Consider the following 27065-nt stretch of genomic DNA (forward strand, 5'->3'; position numbering starts at 1 on the left):
GGGAATAGGAACATAAATATCGATAATTACCTTAAATGTAAATGGCCTAAATGCTCCCACCAAAAGACACAGATTGGCTGAATGGATACAAAAACAAGACCCATATATATGCTGTCTACAAGAGACCCACTTCAGACCTAGGGACACATACAGACTGAAAGTAAGGGGATGGAAAAAGATATTCCATGCAAATGGAAACCAAAAGAAAGCTGGAGTACAATTCTCATATCAGACAAAATAGACTTTAAAATAAAGACTACTAGAAGAGACAAAGAAGGACACTACATAATCATCAACGGATCGATCCAAGAAGAAGATATAACAATTGTAAATATTTATGCACCCAACATAGGAGCACCTAAATACAGAAGGCAAATACTAACAGCCATAAAAGGAGAAATCAACAGTAACACAATCATAGTAGGGGACTTTAACGCCCCACTTTCACCAATGGACAGATCATCCAAAATGAAAATAAATAAGGAAACACAAGCTTTAAATGATACATTAAACAAGATGGACTTAATTGATATTTATAGGACATTCCATCCAAAAACAACAGAATACACATGTTTCTCAAGTGCTCATGGAACATTCTCCAGGATAGATCATATCTTGGGTCACAAATCAAGCCTTGGTAAATTTAAGAAAATTGAAATTGTATCAAGTATCTTTTCCGACCACAATGCTATGAGACTAGATATCAATTACAGGAAAACAGCTGTAAAAAATACAAACACATGGAGGCTAAACAATACACTACTTAATAACAAAGTGATCACTGAAGAAATCAAAGGGGAAATTAAAAAATACCTAGAAACAAATGACAATGGAGACACGACGACCCAAAACCTATGGGATGCAGCAAAAGCAGTTCTAAGAGGGAAGTTTATAGCAATACAATCCCACCTTAAGAAACAGGAAACATCTCGAATAAACAACCTAACCTTGCACCTAAAGCAATTAGAGAAAGAAGAACAAAAACATCCCAAAGTTAGCAGAAGGAAAGAAATCATAAAAATCAGATCAGAAATAAATGAAAAAGAAATGAAGGAAATGATAGCTAAGATCAATAAAACTAAAAGCTGGTTCTTTGAGAAGATAAACAAAATTGATAAACCATTAGCCTGACTCATCAAGAAAAAAAGGGAGAAGACTCAAATCAATAGAATTAGAAATGAAAAAGGAGAAGTAACAACTGACACTGCAGAAATACAAAAGATCATGAGAGATTACTATAAGCAACTCTATGCCAATAAAATGGACAACCTGGAAGAAATGGACAAATTCTTAGAAATGCACCACCTGCCAAGACTGACTCAGGAAGAAATAGGAAATATGAACAGACCAATCACAAGCACTGAAATTGAAACTGTGATAAAAAATCTTCCAACAAACAAAAGCCCAGGACCAGATGGCTTCACAGGCGAATTCTATCAAGCATTTAGAGAAGAGCTAACAGCTATCCTTCTCAAACTCTTCCAAAATATAGCAGAGGGAGGAACACTCCCAAACTCATTCTACGAGGCCACCATCACCTTGATACCAAAACCAGACAAGGATGTCACAAAGAAAGAAAATTACAGGCCAATATCACTGATGAACATTGATGCAAAAATCCTCAACAAAATACTAGCAAACAGAATCCAACAGCACATTAAAAGGATTATACACCATGATCAAGTGGGGTTTATTCCAGGAATGCAAGGATTCTTCAATATACGCAAATCAATCAACGTTATACAGCATATTAACAAATTGAAGGAGAAAAACCATATGATCATCTCAATAGATGCAGAGAAAGCTTTCGACAAAATTTCACACCCATTTATGATAGAAACCCTGCAGAAAGTAGGCATAGAGGGAACTTACCTCAACATAATAAAGGCCATATATGACAAACCCACAGCCAGCATCGTCCTCAATGGTGAAAAACTGAAACCATTTCCACTAAGATCAGGAACAAGACAAGGTTGCCCACTGTCACCACTCTTATTCAACCTAGTTTTGGAAGTTTTAGCCACAGCAATCAGAGAAGAAAAGGAAATAAAAGGAATCCAAATCGGAAAAGAAGAAGTAAAGCTGTCACTGTTTGCAGATGACATGATACTATACATAGAGAATCCTAAATATGCTACCAGAAAACTAATAGAGCTAATCAATGAATTTGGTAAAGTTGCAGGATACAAAATTAATGCACAGAAATCTCTGGCATTCCTATATACTAATGATGAAAAATCTGAAAGTGAAATCAAGAAAACACTCCCATTTACCATTGCAACAAAAAGAATAAAATATCTAGGAATAAACCTACCTAAGGAGACAAAAGACCTGTATGCAGAAAATTATAAGACACTGATGAAAGAAATTAAAGATGATACAAATAGATGGAGAGATGTACCATGTTCTTGGATTGGAAGAATCAACATTGTGAAAATGACTCTACTACCCAAAGCAATCTACAGATTCAATGCAATCCCTACCAAACTACCCCTGGCATTTTTCACAGAACTAGAGCAAAAAATTTCGCATTTGTATGGAAACACAAAAGACCCCGAATAGCCAAAGCAATCTTGAGAACGAAAAATGGAGCTGGAGGAATCAGGCTCCCTGACTTCAGACTATACTACAAAGCTACAGTAATCAAGACAGTATTGTACTGGCACAAAAACAGAAAGATAGATCAATGGAACAGGATAGCAAGCCCAGAGATAAACCCACGGACATATGGTCACCTTATCTTTGATAAAGGAGGCAGGAATGTACAGTGGAGAAAGGACAGTCTCTTCAATAAGTGGTGCTGGGAAAACTGGATAGGGACATGTAAAAGTATGAGATTAGATCACTCCCTAGCACCATACACAAAAATAAGCTCAAAATGGATTAAAGACCTAAATGTAAGGCCAGACACTATCAAACTCTTAGAGGGAAACATAGGCAGAACCCTCTATGACATAAATCACAGCAAGATCCTTTTTGACCCACCTCCTAGAGAAATGGAAATAAAGACAAAAATAAACACATGGGACCTAATGAAACTTAAAAGCTTTTGCACAGCAAAGGAAACCATAAACAAGACCAAAAGACAACCCTCAGAATGGGAGAAAATATTTGTAAATGAAGCAACTGACAGAGGATTAATCTCCAAAATTTATAAGCAGCTCATGCAGCTCAATAACCAAAAAAACAAACAACCCAATCCAAAAATGGGCAGAAGACCTAAATAGACATTTCTCCACAGGAGATATACAGACTGCCAACAAACACATGAAAGGATGCTCAACATCTTTACTCATTAGAGAAATGCAAATCAAAACTACAATGAGATATCATCTCACACCAGTCAGAATGGCCATCATCAAAAAATCTACAAACAATAAATGCTGGAGAGGGTGTGGAAAAAAAGGAACACTCTTGCACTGCTGGTGGGAATGTGAATTGGTATAGCCACTATGGAGAACGGTATGGAGGTTCCTTAAAAAACTACAAATAGAACTACCATATGACCCAGCAATCCCACTACTGGGCATATACCCTGAGAAAACCATAATTCAAAAAGAGACATGTACCAAAATGTTCATAGCAGCCCTATTTACAATAGCCCGGAGATGGAAACAACCTAAGTGTCCATCATCGGATGAATGGATAAAGAAGATGTGGCACATATATACAATGGAATATTACTCAGCCATAAAAAGAAATGAAATTGAGCTATTTGTAATGAGGTGGATGGACCTAGAGTCTGTCATACAGAGTGAAGTAAGTCAGAAAGAGAAAGACAAATACTCTATGCTGACACATATATATGGAATTTAAGAAAAAAAATGTCATGAAGAACATAGGGGTACGACAGGAATACAGACACAGACCTACTAGAGAATGGACTTGAGGATATGGGGAGGGGGAAGGGTAAGCTGTGACAAAGTGAAAGAGCGGCATGGACATATATACATTACCAAACGTAAGGTAGATAGCTAGTGGGAAGCAGCCACATAGCACAGGGAGATCAGCTCGGTGCTTTGGACCGCCTGGAGGGGTGGGATAGGGAGGGTGGGAGGGAGACGCAAAAGGGAGGGGATATGGGAACATATGTATATGTATAACTGATTAAATTTGTTATAAAGCAAAAAAAAAAAGATAAAAGTGGAAATGGGGAATATCCTACTGTATGTTTAAATGATAAAGTGAACAAAGAAATATGAGAAAAAAGACCATTTATTTTTTAAATAGAAAGACTGATCAAATGAGTAAAACAAGGTCACATCAGGTGACAATTGATATTGATTTCTTTCCTCCAATATTTGGAAGAGTTCTAAAAGGTTAATAAAATGAGATAACAAGACAAAAAAAAAAGAAGGTCATGTAGTGGATGGTTTGGGGGGTAAATCCAGGTAGATTGCACATTGCAAGTGTTCAGTAAAAATTATTCAAATTGAGAAAGAAAATCCATTCGATATTGGGTAAGATAAAAAAAATCCATAAGAAGAAAAATGAGGCTGGCAAGGGACAGCAAAACCAAGTGAGTTTTCTTTTGTTGTTCTTGTTTCAATTTTGTCTGTTCATTTGTTTTGGTTTTTTGTATGCCAAGGGAATAAATAAGTTAGCAATATGCAGGGAAATTCAGACATATTTTATTAAGTTAGTAACAAAAAATATATACACACATACTAAGCAAATGCACACCCCCCCCACACACACATGCACATACACTAGGAAAACACTAAGTAGATTCCCATGCCTCAGATGTATTTTGAAGCACACAAATTCGGAGGTTCTAGATTCAAAATAATGACAAATACAAAGCTTATTCTAAAATTCATTAATAAGCTAAATGTAGATGAATCACTAGCATCAAATGGGCTCTAAGAATAAAACTGTCTCCTGAATATCCAACTAACCTGTCCTTAAAGTGGCCATTTTCACAGAGACCTGAAAGTACATTGGCAATGTGACCCAATCACACGTAAAAAAAAAATAGGACCAAAGACAAACAAGGGGAATATGTACAAAAGGGTAAGACCCTTGAAAATCTTAAGCCCTACTTGGTTAATTGAGCTTCTCACATCCAGGCTTCCTGTGGGGTTAATTAAGCATTGGTGAGTGCGGTAACCATAATATAAAATATACTCAGATTTTCAAAAGTGTTTTGATAAAATTTCATAGCAAAAACTGTGCAAAGAAATTTTAAGTAAACATGGAAGTAGGAATAGTTCCACAAGCATGGAACTATCTTAAAAATAGGAAGTAAAGTGTGTAAGTGTAGATGTGGAAAAGACAGGCAAGCATTTTTATAAACTTTGACTATGTAATTCAAGTGATAGCTGCACATCCTTTAGAGTTCACTGTCCTCTTCAGGTAGTAAACTATCAAACCATAGCATAATGGAATCCTAAAGAGCTGGTATGGCTCCTCATATACTATAGATTAAGAAACTGAGATTCAAGGGGGATTAATAATTGCCTAATATTAAAACATAAACATCAGGAAGATTTTATAAGGTGTACAAATTAGAACAAAAGTTACATATGAGTTCCCCTGTGGGCATGTGTTGAGTATTATTGGGCTGGCCAAAAAGTGCCTTCGGTTTTTAAGTAAAAATAAAAGACACATTTTTCATTTTCACCAAGAACTTCATTGAGCAACGTATTCACCCTTTTGTTCCACTACCTTCTGCCATTTTTCAGGCAACTTCATAATTCCATCTTCCCAAAACTTTTTATCTTTTAAAGCAAAGAACTGTTCCAGGTGCCTTTTACAGTCTGCCAGGGAACTGAAATTTTTTGCATTAAGATAATTTTATAAAGACCTAAATAAATGGAAATCCAAAGATGTAATGTCTGGTGAATACAGCAGATGAATCAGAACTTCCCAGCCAAGCTGTAACAGTTTTTGCCTGGTCATCAAAGAAACATGGGGTCTTGCGGTATCCTGATGGAAGATGATGCATCTTCTGTTGATTAATTCTGGACGCTTTTCGTCGAATACTGCTTTCAGATGGTCTAATCGGGAGCAGTACTTGTTGGAATTCATCGTTTGGTTTTCCGGAAGGCGCTCATAATACAGGACTCCCTTCTAATCCCAACATATACACATCACCTTCTTTGGATGAACACTGGCCTTTAGTGTGGTTTCTGGTGGTTCATTTCTTTTGCCCCACGGTCTCTTCCATTCCACATTACTGTACAATATCCACTTTTGATCGCCTGTCACAATTTGTTTTAAAAACGGAACATTTTCATTACGTTTAAGTAGAGAATCGCATGCGGAAATACGGTCAAGAAGTTTTTTTTCGCTTAACTTATGTGGAACTCAAACATCAAAGTGATGAACATAACCAAGCTGGTGCAAATGATTTTCAACACTTGATTTGGATATTTTGAGAATGTTGGCTATCTCCCACGTGGTATAATGTTGATTGTTCTCAATTAATGTCTCAATTTCATCGCTATCAACTTCAGCTGGTCTACCTGACCGTGGAGCATCATCCAGTGAGAAATCTCCAGCACAGAACTTCGCAAACCACTTTTGACACATTTGATCAGTCACAGCACCTTCTCCATACACTGCACAAATCTTTTTTTTGCGTTTCAGTTGCATTTTTACCTTTCTTGAAGTAATAAATATAATATGCCGAAAATGTTGCTTTTTTTCTTCCATCTTCTGTATTAAAATGGCTACATAAAAATTCACCAATTTTGATGTCTTTTTTTAAATGCACACAGATATGACAGCTGTCACATATAATCTAACAAAATTGTTTTGAATGAAGTTAAAGACAACAAAGTGCTACTAGAGCCATCTTACGGGAAAAAAATGAACCTTTTGGCCAATCCAATACGTATTACTAGTAATAAAGAATACAAGACTATGTACTTAAATATAACCTTTAAAACAGGGTCCCCAAAAAAAGGACCTTAAAAGAATTATAGTACATTCTCTGAAAACATCTCAATGTGTTGTGGCTATACAGATGCCAAAAATACTGGGCATCAATAGAAGCGCTTTGGATCCAGACTTGAGGATCTCCAACATTTAACAGCTAGTTATTGGAGAAGATGCCTGCAAAGGAAACATCAAGGGAGTAACAAGGGGCATACGAAGAAAATCAGAAGAGCATGATGGCATGGAAAATAGGGCAGAAAGCATTCCACAAAGGAGGAAGTGGTCAGCAAGATAAAATGCTCAATGAGATCTCAATAAGAGTTACTTTGGTGAAGTGACAGAGGTCTCAGAAGCAGATGGGGTGAACTGATGAATGCATTGGTGAGGAAATGGAAATACAGAGTATAAACATCTCTGGTGAAATTTGAGTGTAGATAGGGAAAAGAGAGAGGGCAGTAGCTAGCTGCATTTTCTATCTTTATAAATGATCCTTTCACTCACCAAATCCAGGAAGCTGGCTTATTCATGACTCCTCCACCATCCTCCATACCCACTTGATCATTAGGTGGTATGGATTATATTTCCACACTCTTGAATATATCATCTTATATTTATCTTCCAATGACTCACCAACGGTGATAAAATAAAATCCAATCTCCTTAGTACAGGATTTAGGGCCCTTTATAATCTGACCAACATTACCCATCCAGCCCTACTTCTTACTTCCACCCTAAGGTGCAGCCATACTAAACCAGTTGCCATTTCTGAATGAGCCAGGCTTTCTCATTCTTCTGGGCCTTCATGCATACTATTACATTTTCCTAGAATGTTCTCTCCCAATGCAACCACCCCCCACCCCTGCCTGCCCTTCACCTATCAAACCTATTCATCTTTCAAATTTCCATTTGAATATGATCTTTGTAAATCTTTCCTTGCTCTCCTAAGTAGATTTTAATGTTCCCATAGTAACATTTTAGGGCCCTCTTAAGGTATTAATACTTACAGAATTATTTTGTGTTGAGACCCCAGCAGACCATATAGGATGTCTCTTGAGAGCAGACACCCTATATTTTCACTTGTATATCTCTTTGCTTTGCACGAAGTTAGCACTAATATATATATATTTTTGTTTTAGTGAATGAAAGAATGTATTTGTTACCAAAGATGTGTTATACCAAAATACAACTAGCTTTAGTTTAGGTTAGAGGTGGGATATATATATAGTTGTCTACTAGAGGAAACTAGTGATTTATAAGTCAAAGGTGAATTTATTTCCTTGAAAACTTTATGTATTTGAAAATTAAGATGAATCACATTCCGATGCAAAAGAAGTTTCTCGAACCACTCTTCAATTTGGTGGCTCTCCTCAGTGACCTCAGCTTCTCTTCATTTAAAGCAAGAATCACCTAAAAAATGCACTGCATACCTGTAATATCCAGAGCACTAAAGAGGATATAAAGTTATAAATGATATATTGCCTGCGCCCACAGTTCATAATCTGGTGAGGATCTAAGACATGTGCAAATATATACTGCTTTGAAACACCTTCAAGTGCTATTTGGGCAATAAGTGCCTTATAAGTAGCAAAAAAGGTATATAGTGACCCTGTCTAAAATGTATGGTTTCGTTAATGCCCCTAAAAGGAGAAGACGTTTCATTCTAGAGTTCAAAGCCAAGGAATATCTTGAATCTTGACAAGGATGATCTCTCCTATTGTAACTAGGTTTTAAGTATCCCCCTACTTAGACTGAGCAGAATGGCCACAGATAAAATCACTTTGCCCTTCTTTCTAGCATCCAATTAAAAGCGTATAATAGAAAACATGAGAAATTAAAAACAGACAAATAAATAATTTTTTAAAGGATTCAGTTTAAGTATTTCAAGGTACAAAACAGGTCCTATCCTATTGCTATGAAAGATAGATGGGTAATTAGGAGGAGTTTAATAATTTTTCGTGGCTCATTTAGAAAACTTGGCTTGTTTCACATGTATTTAAACACCAAAGTTGGCAGCCTTTTTTTCTTATTGAGGGTTTATGTGTTATTGGGGGGGGTTGTTTGTTTCTTCACTGAACCCCCAAACTTAGCCTCTGTTAACATAAAATAGGAAGATATGATGAGAGCAGAAGAAAATTCTGTGATTTAAAAATCTCTATTCTATTTTCTATATTTAAACTTCAAAAGATTAAAAGCAGCTTAATTATCAATTGGTCAAACTGTTTTCTAGTATTTTTGGCTCTCAGACAAGCATCTATACAAATAATTGTCAACCTGGGGGAGGTTAATTTGAAAAGAAAAGACCCCACAAGTGGTAGTTTTGATCTCTACTTTCTCCACTTTGAGAATCCCTGTTCTCCTTATTCAGGCAGCTGATGTATTGCAGCTGTAGTGATTCATGTATTTTCTTTTCAATAGTATTATTTTCACTCTATGGACTTAAAATCTTATCCTAAACTCTAGGGAAAAAAATATAGGCAACTGGTCAGTTTTTGAACATCCAGACTCCATGAGTTTAAGAAACAATTCAATATTACCCATAGTCAGGCTTTTTTTCACCATAATTCCCAGTCACACCTATCATAAGCCTGGGAAGAAGAACTCGAAAGAACTTACTTAGAGCTGTCCTTTTTTAGCATGGAAAAACTAAAAAGGCATCTGGCTTGCAATAGGGCTATAGACCTTGCAAGTCTTCTGCATTTTGGTTTAATCAGAGATTTTCCAAAAGTCTAAAGATGATGATACATTTTTTTAAAAAAATAAGAGGACCATACAGTTAACCTAGCTCTGTAAACCATGGGAAAAACAATTATCTTAAGAGATGCCTTATGGGGTCATTGTTTCACATAATAAAGCAAGAAGATTAGGGGGCCAAGTCTCGGTTAGAAGTCTGGATCACTCGAATTGTTCTAACTAATGATTCTTCTTCAAGGAAAAAAGTGGGCTCCATTTCTGTTTTTAAAAATCCAGAGTGTCTGTAATAGTGCAACTAATGACAACCTTCCCGTTATTCTCACTTAAGAGGAAACCCTATAATAAGAGCTTCCCAAAATGTCAAATAATACTTGTCTCATAACAGGGCTTCTTTGTTCATTCACCATGTCTCTTTTGATACACACAGATAATAAAAGTTCATGTAAAACTGAAGGTAATATAGAGCAGAAGCCAACACTAATTCTGTATAAATATGTCTGATTAATAAGAGTGCCATTGTTATGGTTACTTCATAATATCATGATTGTTACAAGAATGGAGGATAGAAGTACTCTTACTCTCGCTGTTTTTGTTCATCCTCTGTCATCCAACCAGTTTGTGAATTTTTCTTCAACGAGGGAAATGAAAGATAGACTTTGTCCATTAATTATTTCTATTTCATTAGTTCATCTCATGAGCTGTGAAACTAGCTTTAAATTCAGGGGGAAAAAATACGGGTTTTATTCTAAAATTAAACCTCGCATCCTCTAAAAAAAACTGAATACATGCTCCAGGCTTAATTTCTAGGCTTCCTTTTCTACATGTACAACTACTATATCACTCCAACGATAAAATTTAGCATGATAGCACTAAGACATGGCTAGGAGCCTAACATGTTAAACCAAGGTTGTATGTGAGATTCAATTCCAAAAATTAGAAAAACCCCACCCTGTGAAGTAATAAGAAAGTCCAGAAGTGAGTATATAGTTCCTTATTGGAAAGGAAATAGAAAACAAGTAATAGATAAGAGCACACATTCATGGCAAGCAGACAGGCTGATAGATTTTGAAGACATTGTCTTAGGCTGGTAGATAAGTTTATATTGTCATTACTTTGCTTTTCTCTTTAAATTCTTATCTCCCAGATCCTGGCCTCCCCCATTGGGGCAGCAGTATAATATAAAAACTTAACAGTTGATCTTAAATTTAGCTGACATTTTTATATCCTTCACAACATACCCTTTTGATTGCACCCAAGAAGGAGATCATTAAACAGTAGCAGGAGACCAGTTACCAGACCATTTTGACTGAAGAAAAAACACTGTGCCTTCTTGCTGACAAATCAAACAATATTCATACAACCATTACAATCAATTTCATAAATAAAGAGCTATAAACAACTGGAGAAAAATAGGAAATAAATTCTATTTCACCCAAGTTCCTGCATCCTCTCCTCAAATCTCACAAAGTTTCAGCAGTGGAGGACGCTATGCATGAGAAAGAATGGACTTGGTTGAACTGGAGTCTCCTGTGAAGAGATTTTGTCACTCAGAAGGCAAGGACACATTTCTGTGATTATTTCAGCCTATTTTTTTGTAGTAATTAGCCAGAGTTCCATTTTGCTGGGGCTGGCATCGCTCACAGCTCACTTATTATTATTTTTTTAATTTAGGCTTTTCTTTCCTTTTTATAAAGTAAATTTACATATTTTCAGTCTCTCAATCCCTTCTATGTTTTATTTATGAATATAGCCCTTCTTGATGGTAACTTTAATGTGAAAGTGGTAGTAATTAATGTCCCAGTCTGCTAGGTTAATCCCTTTCCACATTCTCTATAGAGAAGTTTAAGGTAAGTAACAGTTTACAGTCAATATTAGGTTTAATTATGCTTAATGAGAGTTAGTGTCTCTGTTACCAACTGCATTTAGGTGTGTGGATCCTAGATGAATTTTCCCTTGGCCTCATTCTGATTTTTTAATAGTGCCACTGTGTACTGTATACTCAATGCTTAAATCTATAAAGCTGTTCCTGGAGAACAAAGCAGGGAAGGCACCTGTTTCAGTTGAGACACCATTAAATGAGTGCAGCCTTAACACAACTGCATCTTTCTTTGGGAAGGGAGGTATTATTTTATAATGCTTTCCAAACAGATCCATTTGAGAGGCTAATTATTGCCTAAATTTCAGATCCTGAGTAAGTCTATACATATAAAAAGTTGTTTCATACTAAGTACTGTCATCACTAGTGGGTAGTATAAAATTATAGAGTATTAAACACTTTTAAGACTTTATTATATTAATCCTTCAATGCTATCATTTCAAATATTAAGATATAAAACTATTTTGACAAGTCACTGGTTGGGTCCCTCTTTTTTTTTTTTGCCTAAAAAATGTCTTTTGTCTTAAAATTGTATTTAAATTCATTGAAGCATATAGGACAAAACTTCTGTTTCCTTACTGAGCTATAACAATAAGCACCAAAACAAATACTCAGACCTAGAGGGAATCCTGTAGTAGTGATCCAAAGGAAATTTAGTACACGTATTTTTCTTAAAGGATTCCTTTTTGCTATGTTTGTGTTGTGGATAAATTTTGAGTAGAATTGAGTACTACAGTTAGTTTCTCTAAGTCTACTGATAGGCTAATCAGTTCAATAAACATTTACTGAGAACCTGGTCTGAGCTAAACACAAAAAATGAAGAAGGCATATTCCCTTCCCTCGAGAAGCTTACTGTCTGGGAAAGGAGACATACTTGATGAAATAAAAAATTTGTTTACAATTAGTTTGAGAAATTTTTTGTCTTTTGAAAATTCTACCTTTAGTTAGTAATAACCTGAAAAACAGAGGCAAACATTTCCTTAAAAACCACAAACTAATGGGCTTAAAAGGAAAATAATGCAATCCAAAGTATATGCTTAATCAGAAAAAGACTTTCTACTGCTTAGATCCTGTTTTAAAAGTATTTTAGAAATAACTAAACACATGGCCTATGATAAGTATTTGCCTCTTTTTGGAAAATTAATTTCCCCTTTTGGGGTTTCTATAAAGTTAATTTTTTTTTAATCTTAAAGTAGCACACTCAAACATACAAGGGAAATCTATTTTGCAGGAAAAAAATTTAGGAACAATACATTGGATCCTTTAAGAGTCACTTTCCTTAAGACGTCTTTATTTTCAATGTCATCATCTAAATTATTAACTTTTCATATGAAATACATCATGCTAACAGTAGCCTAGAGAAGAATTTGAACAAAACCAAATTAACCATTTCTAAAATACTTGAAATACAATGGGATGGTTATGTACTTCTAAGAAAAATATTCAGATGTTTTTAAGTAATCATCTCTCCATAATATTTTAGATTTAATTTTATGAATTTAGCAACAAAGAACATGGTTTAGTACAAAATGAGAAAAACTGCTTTAGAAGTGAAGAAATCATCTAAATATTATTAGATTTTTATTAAATAGCAACAGAAAACTGTATGTTAAACTACTGTCAGATATATGCATATCTTCTTTTTATCCAATAAAAAAACACTAAGTTCCTCCATTTCAAATACTGAGGATACTAACGAAGTGTTCACACATCTGGACGTCTTTCTGCACTTACCTTAACTGACCTTCCTGCTACGTACTTTCCATCTCAGTACCTTGAGCTATGCACATTTGCGAAAACCACTTGACCAGTTTATATTCTCCTTCATCATGCTACATTGAACCATCTTGAGAACTTTCAAATTACTGACAGACACTGAGCATTCATAGGCACCAAGTTCTGTATCCCTGCTCAGCAAAATAAAAAAAGGGAAAAAACCTAGAATCAAATAGTAATAAAGTCCCTCTCACCCTGATAAACATTATTTAAAAAGTCAGTCTCATCCTGACACCAGTTATATAAAACAAGTATGATCTTAGTGTTAACTCACAGGTTATTATATAAAAATTTCTATAGTTATGTATAACAGGCTTAATATATAACTATGCATAAATATATTTGAATATAGCATGCATATGCAAGCCAGCTATTTACTATACTTGAATGTACATATTATACATATTTTTTTACATGTAAACGTTTATTCCTGAAATTTAAAGGGAAAACACTTAAACTATTTTCATAACACAAATTCTAACTGAAATAAAATGTCCTTTAAAAACTGTAATTAAAGGATGCTGTGTCAAACAGTGAACCAAAGGGTCAAACCTTATAATTCACAGTTTGAGAGGTCATAGCTTAAATTATAACTTTAAAAAACTGATTATCTGTGAGTAATTTGACAAATCCATCTAATATACTCTGAATGCATATAAAGTCTTTTTGAGAGTAAAAAGAATGTATGTCCAAGGGGACAGCTGATGGAGGAAATGGCCTTTTTACTGAACAAGGCTGAAGTTTAGCATAATGACTTGGAATGCCTTTGAATGAGCATGCAAGTCTGGAAGGCCAAACAATACACACATCCAAAGGGAGCATAATGAACAATCTAATCGGAAGACAAAAATATTCCACACGCATGTCCAAAGAGAAGAAGGAAAAAATATACATTTCCATCACCTGCTCTTTCATCACTGCTACTACTACCCAATTTACAGATAAACTCAAACTCTGGACCATTAATAAACAATCTTTAAAGAAATAATTTTTGTTTTTTAAAAATACTAGAAATTCCCATGACTTTTCAATCTGAGATTGAAAATACTTATGGAAGTCACCTATATCATATATAGTAAGCCAGATTTATAAAATTGTTTTCTTTATGACTTACCTTGAAAGCAAATATTGCTTCACCTGTCTTCATCCCAAGGCCACCCACCCCTCAAGACATAATCTGAAATAATTTTGCCAGCCTGCATTTTTTAAATCTAGAAGTAAACCTCTATTAAGGAGGTAGACCATTGAAGATAATTCCTCCATTATAGACCAAACTTCTTAACCCACGCCAGAATTAAGAAGTCCAGAAAAATGTCATTTAGTTATATGTCTATGTTATAATATTTACTTATATGTGTATTTTATTTTCTTCTTAGTCCCTCTTATCAGTTTCCCAAAGGGGAAAGACTATGTCTGATTTTTTCAACAGTTATATCTTAACCCCTAGGAAGTTCGTGGCACAGAGCAGATATTCAATAAACATTTGCTGGAGGATGGAAAGAAGGAAGAGAAGGAAGGCAGGAGGTCTATAGTTAGTTAATCTCTTCTAGCATTATTTATGTGATTGTAGGAAGAAAAATTTGGAAAAAAGTGTATACTTTATTTAGTCAGTTTACCTACCCAGCAATTCACTGACCCATGCATCTATTCTAGAAACCAAAAAGATTTAAAACAGCTTCCAAAAGTGCATATTACAAGATAAAATAAATTAAAATAGATGAAAAATAAAAAGGATGGAAATTAGAGTGGGAAATAATATATTTATGTATGTATACATGTAAAGACAATTAAATCATAGGAAAGGAAGGGAATTTGCTTTCTTAATGTCTTCAGTTTAAATTAATCTTATTATAACCACTTATTATAATGCTCTTATTACAACAAAACACTAAGAGATATTTACTAGTTTCTCACGTGGCCATGTACTACAGCAACCATTACATAACCAGGTTTCTTATATAATAAACCATAAAGTCTATTGTCAATTATAATAAAGTATAATGAGTAAGTTATTACAGTAAAAACATAGATTTTTGAGAGAGAGCAAAGAATTCTTCTCTGAACCAGAAAAAATGTTTGCCTGGTAATTGCTTTACTTTGATGCTACTATGTCCTGTTACATGTATCAGAAAGGAGACTTTTGTAAACACTGTTGGCTCTTGATGCGCAGGGAAATACATGCACTCAAATGTTACTAGTACAAAGGAGATCCGAACATGTAAATTATTATATCATAAGAAAACATATTTGAAAAACAGTCTGTTTCTTAAAAGTGAAAGCCAAACTCTGATTCCACTTAGCCTGGTAATGTTTCTGTCATTCCCTTGGACCAGCCCACACATACTGGGCTCTTGATAGGTCCTGGGCTCGACCATCTGGCCCTTTATTTACTTAATTCTTTTTTAACACTGACAAGTGTATTAGTAACACTTCCTTGATCACTGGTAAATATAGAACCACCACACAACTAAGATTTTCCCTAATGCTGAAAGTCACTAATTAGTTGTGGGTAGGGGTTGGGGAGTATTACAAAGATATGTTGAGCAGTACTACAATAAGTAATCTAATTCCCTAGAAGAAAGCATGTTAATCTGCTTCCCACTTCATTAGAGGAATAAAAAAACATCTTGTCATCACTAAAGGATACAAAAAGAGACCTGGATATTTGGGGGAATGGTAGATAAGGAGGAAGAATGAATGCAGCATTTAGTCAAGAAACACAAATCCCCTACACATCTTGGACAATGGTCATAGTTTTTCTTGGTATCTTTTTATTGCTCTATTTATCAGTGTGTTTCATGAGCATACTTTATTCAATTAACATAAACACAAGCTTCCAAAGGAAACAAATATGGTAAATGAATCCTATTTAATAGAACTGATCATTCTACTGGTACTTAAGTTATGCATTTAGCAACTTTGGAAGCTGCATTAATATTTCCAAACCAGTAAGGTCTCGATTACTTGACCTTGCAGAATAAAATACTGTACGTTTAAAAGAGAGAATACAGTTTCCAAAGGTGCTAATAAGTCATTTAGAGAGAAGATATGGTCTAATTATAAGTCCTAAAACTGGAAATTTATGTATTTTAAGTCCATTGGAAAACATTTATTTTTAGGTTTTTTTTTTTCTGTTGAATGAGAGATAGTCTAACATTGTTTAATTTCCTATAAGGTTTAGATTCTTCAAAGAATATCAGGTGATTGTTGTCTGTGTTAACTCAAGCATCAAGTTTAAAATATCATAACTCAACTCCCTGAAGCTAAAGATTTTAACTGTGTAAGGTTGAATCAGTTGTCCTCATTTCTAGGATCAAACAACATAACACCAAGCAAAAGCCTTTAAGAGACTATTTTGGGTTTCAGTCTATCTCCTTTGTTCATTTTGGGGAAAGGATGATGTTCTCTTTGTATTTACCCCCAAATAACTATAATCTCAACTAAAAACTTATAAAACTGTGGATTGTAGGTGTAAGTATTTCCAAATCTTATAACTAATGAATAAAATTTAATTGGCTCATATGCAGAAGTAAATTGATAAGAGGCTGAAGAATAGTATAAACAAGGGGGGAAAAGCACATTGTTTGCTATGTAATTTAAGAACTGTCAGAGAACCGGGGCATGTCTTATTTACTGGTATATGAAAAAAAAGAAGAATGAATGCTTTTGCATACAAATAAATGCAGGTATAGAAACATAACAGAAGCCTTGTGTTACAATGGAACTTAAACTCCTCTGGGCAGTGATCAGCTAAGAAGGAAGAGAGACAGTTACAACGCAGTGATAACTAGTTGACAGATTTATTATTCATGGCAGGTATGTAAGCAGTCAAGGCAGAGATGTTGGCGGCCCCTCCTCATCAAGTAGCTTTGCCAGTACAGACTGGATGCCTGGAACCAGGCAACACACAGAAACAATAAAACCTAGAGCCAGCTAAGGGAAGATTCAGCACAATCCATCTCCAATTTTAAACTGTACTAGAAATCTCCATTGAAGAATGTTTTTCCCTGGGGTTGGAATATATTGTATTTACAGGATATTGACCAACACTCCTCTCTATTTATCTTACTGTGCTTAGCAACATACCTGAAACACCTACCAGAAGTTCCCAGTATGTTACAGAAAAAAGTGTCTTTAACATTAGTTGGCAAAAATTTCTGTTGATAGGTATGTCATTACATGAACAGATGGTCAAAGTGAGTCCATTTCACTGACAGTATATTACGTGGGTCTTTTTATCTCTGAACAACCAAACCAAGCAAAAGCACAGCACAGAAGAGGTCATTGTGCCTTCCCTCATTTGGTTGGCAGCTTTATCTTTGAAATATGAAAATAAAACTAACATGGACTATACTCCTGCATAGTACCATTTCCACATAACATATAATAGAATTTTTAAGTATTCATATTTAAAAATCATCCTGATATTTGTGAAGATGGAAAACTACAAGGGATATTTTTTATCTTTCAACTCCATGATCTGCAGTAAAAGGAGAAAAAGTAAAAGTCATATTTCCTATTCAGTTTTTTATCTAACCAACTGTTTATAAGAAGAAAGCAAGTTACAGTTCTTTATTGGTATTCAGGTCTTTTAATGAAAGCTCAGGAAAAATATATTTTAAGAAAATCTCCATAAAAAATCTATTTTCCTTATTTTTACTGAATAATTTTAAAATATAACAGCTGAAATATTCATAACCAAATGAATTAATAGTGTAGCAGATATCCAATCACCAATTACTACATTTTACACCATGAGATCTCTTGAAATACACACACACTCACACACACATACTACTATTTGGATTTTTAGTATGATAGCTTCAACAATATAACCAACCCAAAATATAGTTTACCTTGATTTTGTAAAATAAAAATAAATAATATTATGAAGCAAAAGAAAAACTAAAAATGTATGTATATCTATAACAGCTAGCAGTCAAAACAACAGCTGAAAATCATACTGCTAAAATGCATCTACACATGTGGCTGTGAAAACTTAAGTGCAAGGAAAATCCTGGTTACCTACCTTCAAAAGGAGCTGACGAAGTATGAGATTTAAGAGTACATCTTTAGTACTTCTGTACCTTAAAATATTGCCGAGTATTAATTTTTCATCAAGTTGTCATTTTCGCTGACATTTGGTTTTATTAATCAAGGCATTTATCATTAATTTGTAGAAAATATCATAATTAAGCCAAATAAAATAAAATCCTTAAAAGGTTAAAATTAGAAAGCAGGTGAATGAGAACTTTGACATTACTCTGTTGACATACAGGAGCTTTTTGAAAGTATGGGAATCAAGTTTTTGCAGTGAGTTTGGTGCCTCAATCTTAGGGCTGGCTGTTTTTTTAAAATGTTATAAAGATTTGATTTAAAGCTCTCTGACAGTTTTGACATTCAGGTGAAAGTACTGCTGCTGCATTTGGAACAATTTGCATATCCCACTGCAAAACGGAATGTTTGAGGTGTGCACTGGTGTAAAGAAATTAAAAACAAGCTATCACACATGCTTAAGTGTATGTATTCACAAAACTGATGGTTGGATCACACCACCCCATCTCCCTCCAATGTAATCTGTGATTTACTCTTCTATAATAAATTACCCTACCATGTTATTCTCGCTGGAAGATCTAACCATGCATGTAAGAAGCAAAGTAATTACAGTCCCCTCTTGTTTCAGAAACCTTCTTCAATCCCTATGAGCTCTTTATACACAATGCAGCAACACAAGTCTATTGTAAAGTTCTTGCCTGAAATTCTGGATTTCTGACTATGAGTCGCCACTAAATCTTGTCTGCATGGTTTCATTGTTCCCCAAAAATGCATTTTTATTTATTATAGTTAGTTGTAAAGCTGTTGCTGAAGAGGAATTGGTACTGACTTTTTGACTTTGAGCCAATGTGTCTATTTAAGAAAAGGGCAAGGTATAAAATCAGAAGAGTTCCAAACTGATTTAAAAAACAGGGGAGGGGCCATAATACATTCCCAAAAAGAAGGATCAATGGGTATATAGCAACACCCAATTAGGGTGACATATTCTGAGATGACACAAGGTTTCTTCTATTTTTGACTTATAATTTCAGATTGTTTTAGGTAGACATAGAAAATTTTATTTAACGTGCTAAAGGGCAATAAAGAAAAGACCTGAGGCAGTAAACCCAAGGCCTTTAAAATTATGAAACTTTCCAAGAAGATAAAAACCTATTGAAGAAAATATCATTGGATATTACCTTTAGTCTTCAGAGTCTCAAAGGGCAATTCTTAACACTTCTTTTTGTGTGACTGTAAAAGAGAAATACTTAAACTTAGTAATCTGCCAAGGAAACAATTTACATTTCCATAATATCTTTATGACTAGTCATGAGAAGTAGGTAGTTGAGTTTGTGTATGCCAACTAATATCTATAGTTTTTTGTTTGTTTTGTTTTGTTTCGGCTGCTCCATGCAGCACATAGGATCTTAGTTCCCCGACCAGGGATCGAACCCAAGGCCCCTGCACTGGAAGTGTGGTCTTAATCACTGAACCGCCAGGGAAGCTCCAATATCAGTAGTTTTAAAAAGAAAAATAAAGGCTAACACATTAATTTGTCTATGTGCAGAACAAGTATTCAGTAAAATATGGCATGAATTTACAATTTAAACCACTGTGTACAGGGTTTAGATGGAGAACATAATATTTATTATAGTATTATTAGAAGTTTTATTAATTTATACAAAGAGATGTTTTTACTTTTTTTTTTTTTTTTTTTTTCTTTGCGGTATGCGGGCCTCTCACTGTTGTGGCCTCTCCCGTTGCGGAGCACAGGCTCCGGACGCGCAGGCTCAGCGGCCATGGCTCACGGTCCCAGCCGATCCGTGGCATGTGGGATCTTCCCGGACCGGGGCACGAACCTGTGTCCCCTGCATTGGCAGGCGGACTCTCAACCACTGCGCCACCAGGGAAGCCCCATTTATATTTTTTAAATTTAAAAAACTGATCTAAAAAAACCCACTAATCTCCAATAGTCTTTATTACATTTATTTGTTTATTTTTAATTACCAGAAATTTTGCAAAGATCTACTACCCATAATACACTGGTAAGCACTCGTAAGTTAGGAAGTATACAAAGATAAAATACAAGCCCTGTCCTCAAAATATGAGTGAGGTTGGAGAGATTTTCATAAAAAAGATAATCTAAAGAGAATAAAAAGTAAATGGGTGGAAAGAAACAGGGAGTAGAGGGTAACATGCTCAGTAGAGCTTGAACTGGTCTTTAGTACCTAATGCACTGATATTAAAACATGGCTTTATGATCCCTGTCTCAGCAAGCAAAGCTAATAGGAGGGTCCTACTCAGATTTGGAGGCAGGGATGTCAAACAAATGGGTCAGTCACTTTTAAACTATCTTCTGACCAAATGCTTTTGATAGTATAGAATGAAAACTAGGGCTGGGAGCAGTAAAGCAGGCAGGATGCTGAGGTGACTTTAAAGCCAATTTGGTGAGTTAAAATATAAAAAGGTTTAACTAGAAACAACTCTCCTATTAAAAATTGAGTTTGATATTGTATGTCCTCGGAAAGTGATCTCTCTAAATTTGCTATGAAATCTCATTGAGGACCTTGATGTCATATTTACTAATAATCTCCAGCTATTCAGCCATTCAAAGTCTCAAAAGCAGTTTTACTAATGGAAATGCATAGATAAACATAAGCCAATCCTGTAAACGAGTACATCTACAGTAAAAGTTCTATTAAAATGAAGAAGGTCTAAGGGTTTTAACTGACTAGATCTTTAAGATGCAGAAACAAAGGGAAAACAAAGACTCAAACAACAAACCATACCAGCGATCCTGCTTATGCTGTACTAATAAATAAATGGGATCCAGAAAAGGAAGGTGATAGTTCTGCTATAGTCAGGGTACCTGAGTAATACCACACTTATTCTGCAACACCAACTTTAGAAGAAGCTCTGAAAATTAGAATCTGCTAGGAGGAGTGAGATAATAACCATTAATAATGGATAAACAGAGGATAACTAGGAATGGAAAAGAAAAAAAAATGTTTAGGTTGTAGGGATGAGGTGGGGAAGGATACTTTGGAAGAAATTAATTTGGCCATTACATGATATTTTATAAAAGTAATTTTTATTTATTTATTGTCTGTCTTCTCTACTAGAATGGAAGGCCATGAGGTCAGGTCCTGTCTCTCACTGTATCCCCCATTTATATGAATAGTGTCTGCTACATAGTAGGAGATCAATGAATATTTATTGAAGGAAAGAATCAACAGCCTGACCAACCTATGAAAAGGCACTAAGTCTACATCAATTTACAGATGAAACAATTTAAGCTTAAAGAAGTTAAATGTTATTTATTAAACTTTGACCTTTTGTAACTGCAAACTTCTACAACCCATTTTTCATAGTCTTTCACTCAATATTCATTCTAGCAGGGGAAACAAACAATAAGCAAAAAAATCATTAAACCAACAATGTCCTATAATTAATACTAAGAGGACAAATAAAGCAAGCTAATAGCATTGAGAGTTACATGGGCTGATATTTTAGATAGGTCTGGACAGAAAATCTTCTCAGAGAGGGCAACAATAAGAAAATTCCTGAGTGAAGTAAGGAAAAGAGTCAAAAAAAATAATATCTGGGGCTATATGGGCTGTTATAAGGATTAAAGGAGATACACACTACCTTTCTTAGTATTGTGGCTTGCAAACAGTACTCTCAATAACTAGTATTTTATTATGTTGCTATTATTTTTATAAATGGTGAATTCTCCTACTAGATTATAAATTTGTCAAAGACATCCATTTTTCTTTCCCTACAGCTCCTTAAATAGTGCCTAGAAAGAAATCACTAAACATTTATAGAATTGAAAATATGAAGACACAATTATCAGTTCAGTAATTAGAAAAACAGACCATATGAATATGAGAAAGTTACCATATTTCATATGCCTAAATCAATCTAATTCTGTTAAATCAATGTCACTTAATAACTAATAATTTATGGATTAAAAAGAAAGGAAAAAGTGAAAATATATAAAATGGTTAGAGCCAATAAGTCATAGATAAAAACAGAGTAAGAAATAATCAGAAAAAAATGAAGGCATTGATACTAGCCCACTATCTTGACCATTCACACGTTCTTTGTCTGCCTCCATCAGATTAATACATGTTTCTAGCGCAAGAACCCTACAGCACAGGCAGCTGATTCATTTATATGTTCCTAATACAAGCACAGGGCCTGGTGTATAGTGAACAGTCAATAAATCTTTGTTGAACTGAATTGAATTAAAATTATTTTTAGTAGTTCTGATGCTTTAAAGCTAGTTTAAAATTTTTTTAAGTGATAAAAGAGAATAGGAGATTACAATAAAAAAATAACAAGTATTAGGTATTGGCTCTGCAGCAAAGAAGTAGAAAACAAGGTTAGCTTTTACCAAAGACTAAAATATAAGTGACAGCGTGGTAACTGTCATTGGAAGAGACATATCTGTAGAACAGACCATAGGGACTTCAGTATGGGGTAAATATTACAGGTTGCATTTCCAGAGTGTTGAGATAGTTGACTCATTAAATGACCAAAAAAACAAATTGTTCCCTACCTTTGCCATGCACCAAAATAAAAATCAGATTGATATATCTGAATATATTAAGTAAAATAATCAAAGAGCTTTAAGAAAACTTATGTATATAATTTTCTGAACTCCAAGGTAAGAAGGGCTTTTGAAGCACATAAGTAATAGTATATAACATAAGCACAAAGATTTATGAATTTGACTACTTAAAATTAAAACTTTTATAAATCCAAAAGTATCTTGAACAAAATTAAGATGTCTACAACAAATGAAGACAAATATTTTTAACATATATGATATTCATTGTGTTAACAGTCTTTATCTAGAAAGAAAGAAAGAAAATATCTCAGTTTTTCAAATGAACAAGTAATTCACAACAGAAGAAACTTCAGGTATATATGAAACAATATTAATCTGTAATTGCAATGAAAGAAATGCAAATTAAAATAACCTAAATACTCCATAATAGTTAACTGGATAAATAAATTTTATGTGATATAATGATAAGCTTCCATTAAATATGGCAAGTAAAAATTTATAATACACCATTAAGCTTAAAATTCAGGTTGTAAAATGGTAATGATATTAAGATAGCAATTTTTAATAATTTGTGTATACATAATATACATAAACTATGCAAATTTTTGGTCATATGCATATATGAATGTTGATCTATATGTATGTGTGAGTACATATGTATTAGAAAAAAATATGTATTATAAAAAGCATGTAAGCACCTATATACTAAATTATCCCCAGTACTTATCTCAGATATTAAGATATAATAGATATTTTTCTTTTTACAATTTCCTTCCAAATATTCTACAATACATACAAATTACTTTCCATAAACACAAAAAAATCACTAAAACAAGACACTTAGTCTATGGTGCAGAAAAAAAATTAGATGATATATCATTAGATTTCCTGAATGTTAAGAAGGCCATTTGAAAATGTCTATCTGTCCTATTTTCGGTGAAGGCCACCTCCATTAACTGCATAGATTTTTAAAAAAGAGGTAAAGAAGGGAAGAAGATGGAGTGAGGGAGGGAAGAAATAGAACAACAAAGCAAAAAAAAGAAAGTAAAAGGAAAGAAAAATAAAATTTGTTAAAAAAAATAAAACAGCAATCACACATAATGGTACCTATTAGATTCCTAGAAGCCAAATTTTAATTGTCCACATATTTGATCAAATTTTCAAGGAAAGGCACAGCCTGGAATAGAAAATTTAAGAAGTTTGAGGTTATATTTATACAGTAAGCATACTACTACAAGAGAAAACAGATAAAACATGTATCAATTTCAGCAATAGGACCGCTACAGAGAGACAAACAAAATTTGCCATGAGAACAAATGAAGCATCAGTTTTAGAGGTAGGAGGAGTATAATTTCAAATAAGTAAAAATTCAAACTAAGCAAATGACAGGCTGGGACAAAATGAATAGAAACTGTTAAAGACTATTTGTTATCAATAATTACAGAAAATGTCTTCATCATTAAATATAAATTTAAATACAAACTTTGGTTGTATCTGATCAAAGATGCCAAATGAAAACCAATTTACAATCCTTAAAGAACATCAGAAAGAAAGAACCTGTACATACATGGTCAAGAGGATAAGACATATTCTAAGACTAGAAAAGACTAATTTAGTTCTAGTTCATCCATAATGGTGCTTCTGAAGGTGGAGGTATTCATTCTGGCTTTGGGTATTATCAAAGTTTTTGAAACACCAGAGAAATCTGGTAAGTTCTATGGTAGACTTCTCCAAGAATCCATAAAAGTGACCTGGCTAAACCCTACACTAAAGCCATCTAAAATCAAATCAAATTCTATTGAGCCAGAGCTCTAGGGCAGAAGACCATTCACCTGACTCAATTATTCTTTCTGTTAGGTATTTCAGTTTCCCTTTCAAATAGAGGGGAAAAGTTCAGAAAGATTATGTACTAAATACTGCCTTTAACCCTAAAATCCAATCAATTCTTTTTTTTTTCTCACTTGTCTCTTTAAAAGTAACCCAAGCCATTTCCTTTATAATGTGCAGCTTTACTCAGTTTATTTTATTTCCCAATAGCAGAATGCCTTAAATAAAATCTTAAAAACCAACACACCAACAAATAAATAAATTAAAACACCATGACTATAAAAAGTACATAGTGTAACCTGCTTAATTATTAACAGGTAAACAGAATGCATTTCTGAATTATTTACTTAACCTCCTTCAATTAAAAACTTTAAATAAAGTTTTTGAGCTTGGAATGTGTACCCTTTCTAAGGATCCCTAAAACAATTATTTAAAAATATTCTATTAAAGACATTTCTCCACAGAAGATATACAGACTTCCAACAAACACATGAAAGGATGCTCAACATCTTTACTCATTAGAGAAATGCAAATCAAAACTACAATGAGATATCATCTCACACCAGTCAGAATGGCCATCATCAAAAAATCTACAAACAATAAATGCTGGAGAGGGTGTGGAAAAAAGGGAACACTCTTGCACTGCTGGTGGGAATGTGAATTGGTACAGCCACTATGGAGAACGGTATGGAGGTTCCTTAAAAAACTACAAATAGAACTACCATATGACCCAGCAATCCCACTACTGGGCATATACCCTGAGAAAACCATAATTCAAAAAGAGACATGTACCAAAATGTTCATAGCAGCCCTATTTACAATAGCCCGGAGATGGAAACAACCTAAGTGTCCATCATCGGATGAATGAGTAAAGAAGATGTGGTACATATATACAATGGAATATTACTCAGCCATAAAAAGAAATGAAATTGAGCTATTTGTAATGAGGTGGATGGACCTAGAGTCTGTCATACAGAGTGAAGTAAGTCAGAAAGAGAAAGACAAATACTCTATGCTGACACATATATATGGAATTTAAGAAAAAAAAATGTCATGAAGAACATAGGGGTAAGACAGGAATAAAGACACAGACCTACTAGAAAAAAATAATAAATTAAATAAATAAATAAAAATATTCTATTAAGACATTTTAATAAAAGCAACTAAAAACACCAAAGTAAATGTGAATTTAAACGTTTGCATAAGTGCATAAGAAGTACAACACATTTTTAAGATTTCAGAGTTCAATAAAATTTCCTTTCTTCCAACTTCCCCTTGTCCTCTTTCAGATACTTTATTCCACAGTGCCTTTGGACAGAATGAGTAGAAATATTCTGTACTAAACTATATTAATGAGATTGATATAATAATGGTTTTGAAGCAAGCATTTATATAATGCTTTTACTCCTAAGCATATCATAAGAAACATACAATTATGAAACTATTGCAAATGTTAATAATTCTGAAACTAGGACAAGAAAGAATGAAGAGTAGACAAAAATCACCATTTTCTCTGGACAAAATACCAACTCAGCTAATATACTGAAGAATGATTGCTGCTTGACATAAGTAAGCATTGATTACCTGGAATTCTGGCTATTAAATTTTCTGGCTAGCTAAGTGTTCACCAGGGAGAATAAAATTTTCATTTTGATCCTTTTAACTAAAAACCTAAAATATACTATTCGATTTTTCTGCCTTGGTAAATAGGGTATTATACTTTTATCTTCACTGAAAACAAAAAATTTATATTGCTTCAGAGGATGGTTCTTACTCTTTTGGGGGATCATAATTCTCTCTGAGAAGATGATAAAAACCAAGAATCTCTTTCTCTAGGAAAGTGTACATGTTCACAAAATTTTGAATAAAATTTCCAGGAGTCCACGAACCCACGTAAAGACCACTTGTCTTCTAATTTTACAGAATTCTAAGTAGGTAGACATAGGAGACTGTACTGACTACACAGTGATCTCAAGACATAACAGGGATGTTTAAAGTTGCTTTTTGAAGATGCCCCTAATAAGGAACTATCATCTTATGATTTGTCTCCTTTTTTCAAAAAGAGGGGTATAAAAACAATTCTGCTTAATTTAACCTTAACCTAAATGTTAAATAATGTCTCCTTTTAGGACAATTGTACTACCATTGCTTTGAGTTTTAAAACAAAATAGTGCTTTCAAATCATTCCACATTCTAGAAGTGGCAACAATTTTCTTATACATTTGTAACTCTTAGAGAAGGCAGGATCAGAGAGAGAGCTACTTAATTTTTACCTTTACTTCTGAAGATTATCAGAAAATAGCAAATACATAAGCATTTCCTGTATTCGGGTTTTGTTCTAAGTACTTTTATGTATATTTACTTAATGTAAAATTAAAAAAAAAAACCTCTAAGAGGTAGTTAC

At 34.0% G+C, this 27065-nt stretch overlaps 1 protein-coding gene across 7 annotated transcripts in view; it reads right to left on the reverse strand.

The window, feature by feature from the left end:
* Positions 1–27065, reverse strand: part of ZBTB20 (zinc finger and BTB domain containing 20) — an 830948-nt gene that overhangs the window by 622948 nt on the left and 180935 nt on the right. For 6 of the 7 annotated variants that reach the window (XM_081234533.1, XM_081234531.1, XM_081234534.1 and 3 more), the window contains one exon: positions 19458–19509. The exons of the other annotated variant lie outside the window; for it this stretch is intronic. The gene's annotated coding sequence lies outside the window, so the exon portion shown is untranslated. The remainder of the gene's footprint in view (positions 1–19457; positions 19510–27065) is intronic. 7 annotated transcript variants of the gene reach the window in all.

This window comes from Mesoplodon bidens (genome assembly GCF_964165515.1).
Source record: "Mesoplodon bidens genome assembly, chromosome: 5".
NCBI lineage: Eukaryota > Metazoa > Chordata > Mammalia > Artiodactyla > Ziphiidae > Mesoplodon > Mesoplodon bidens.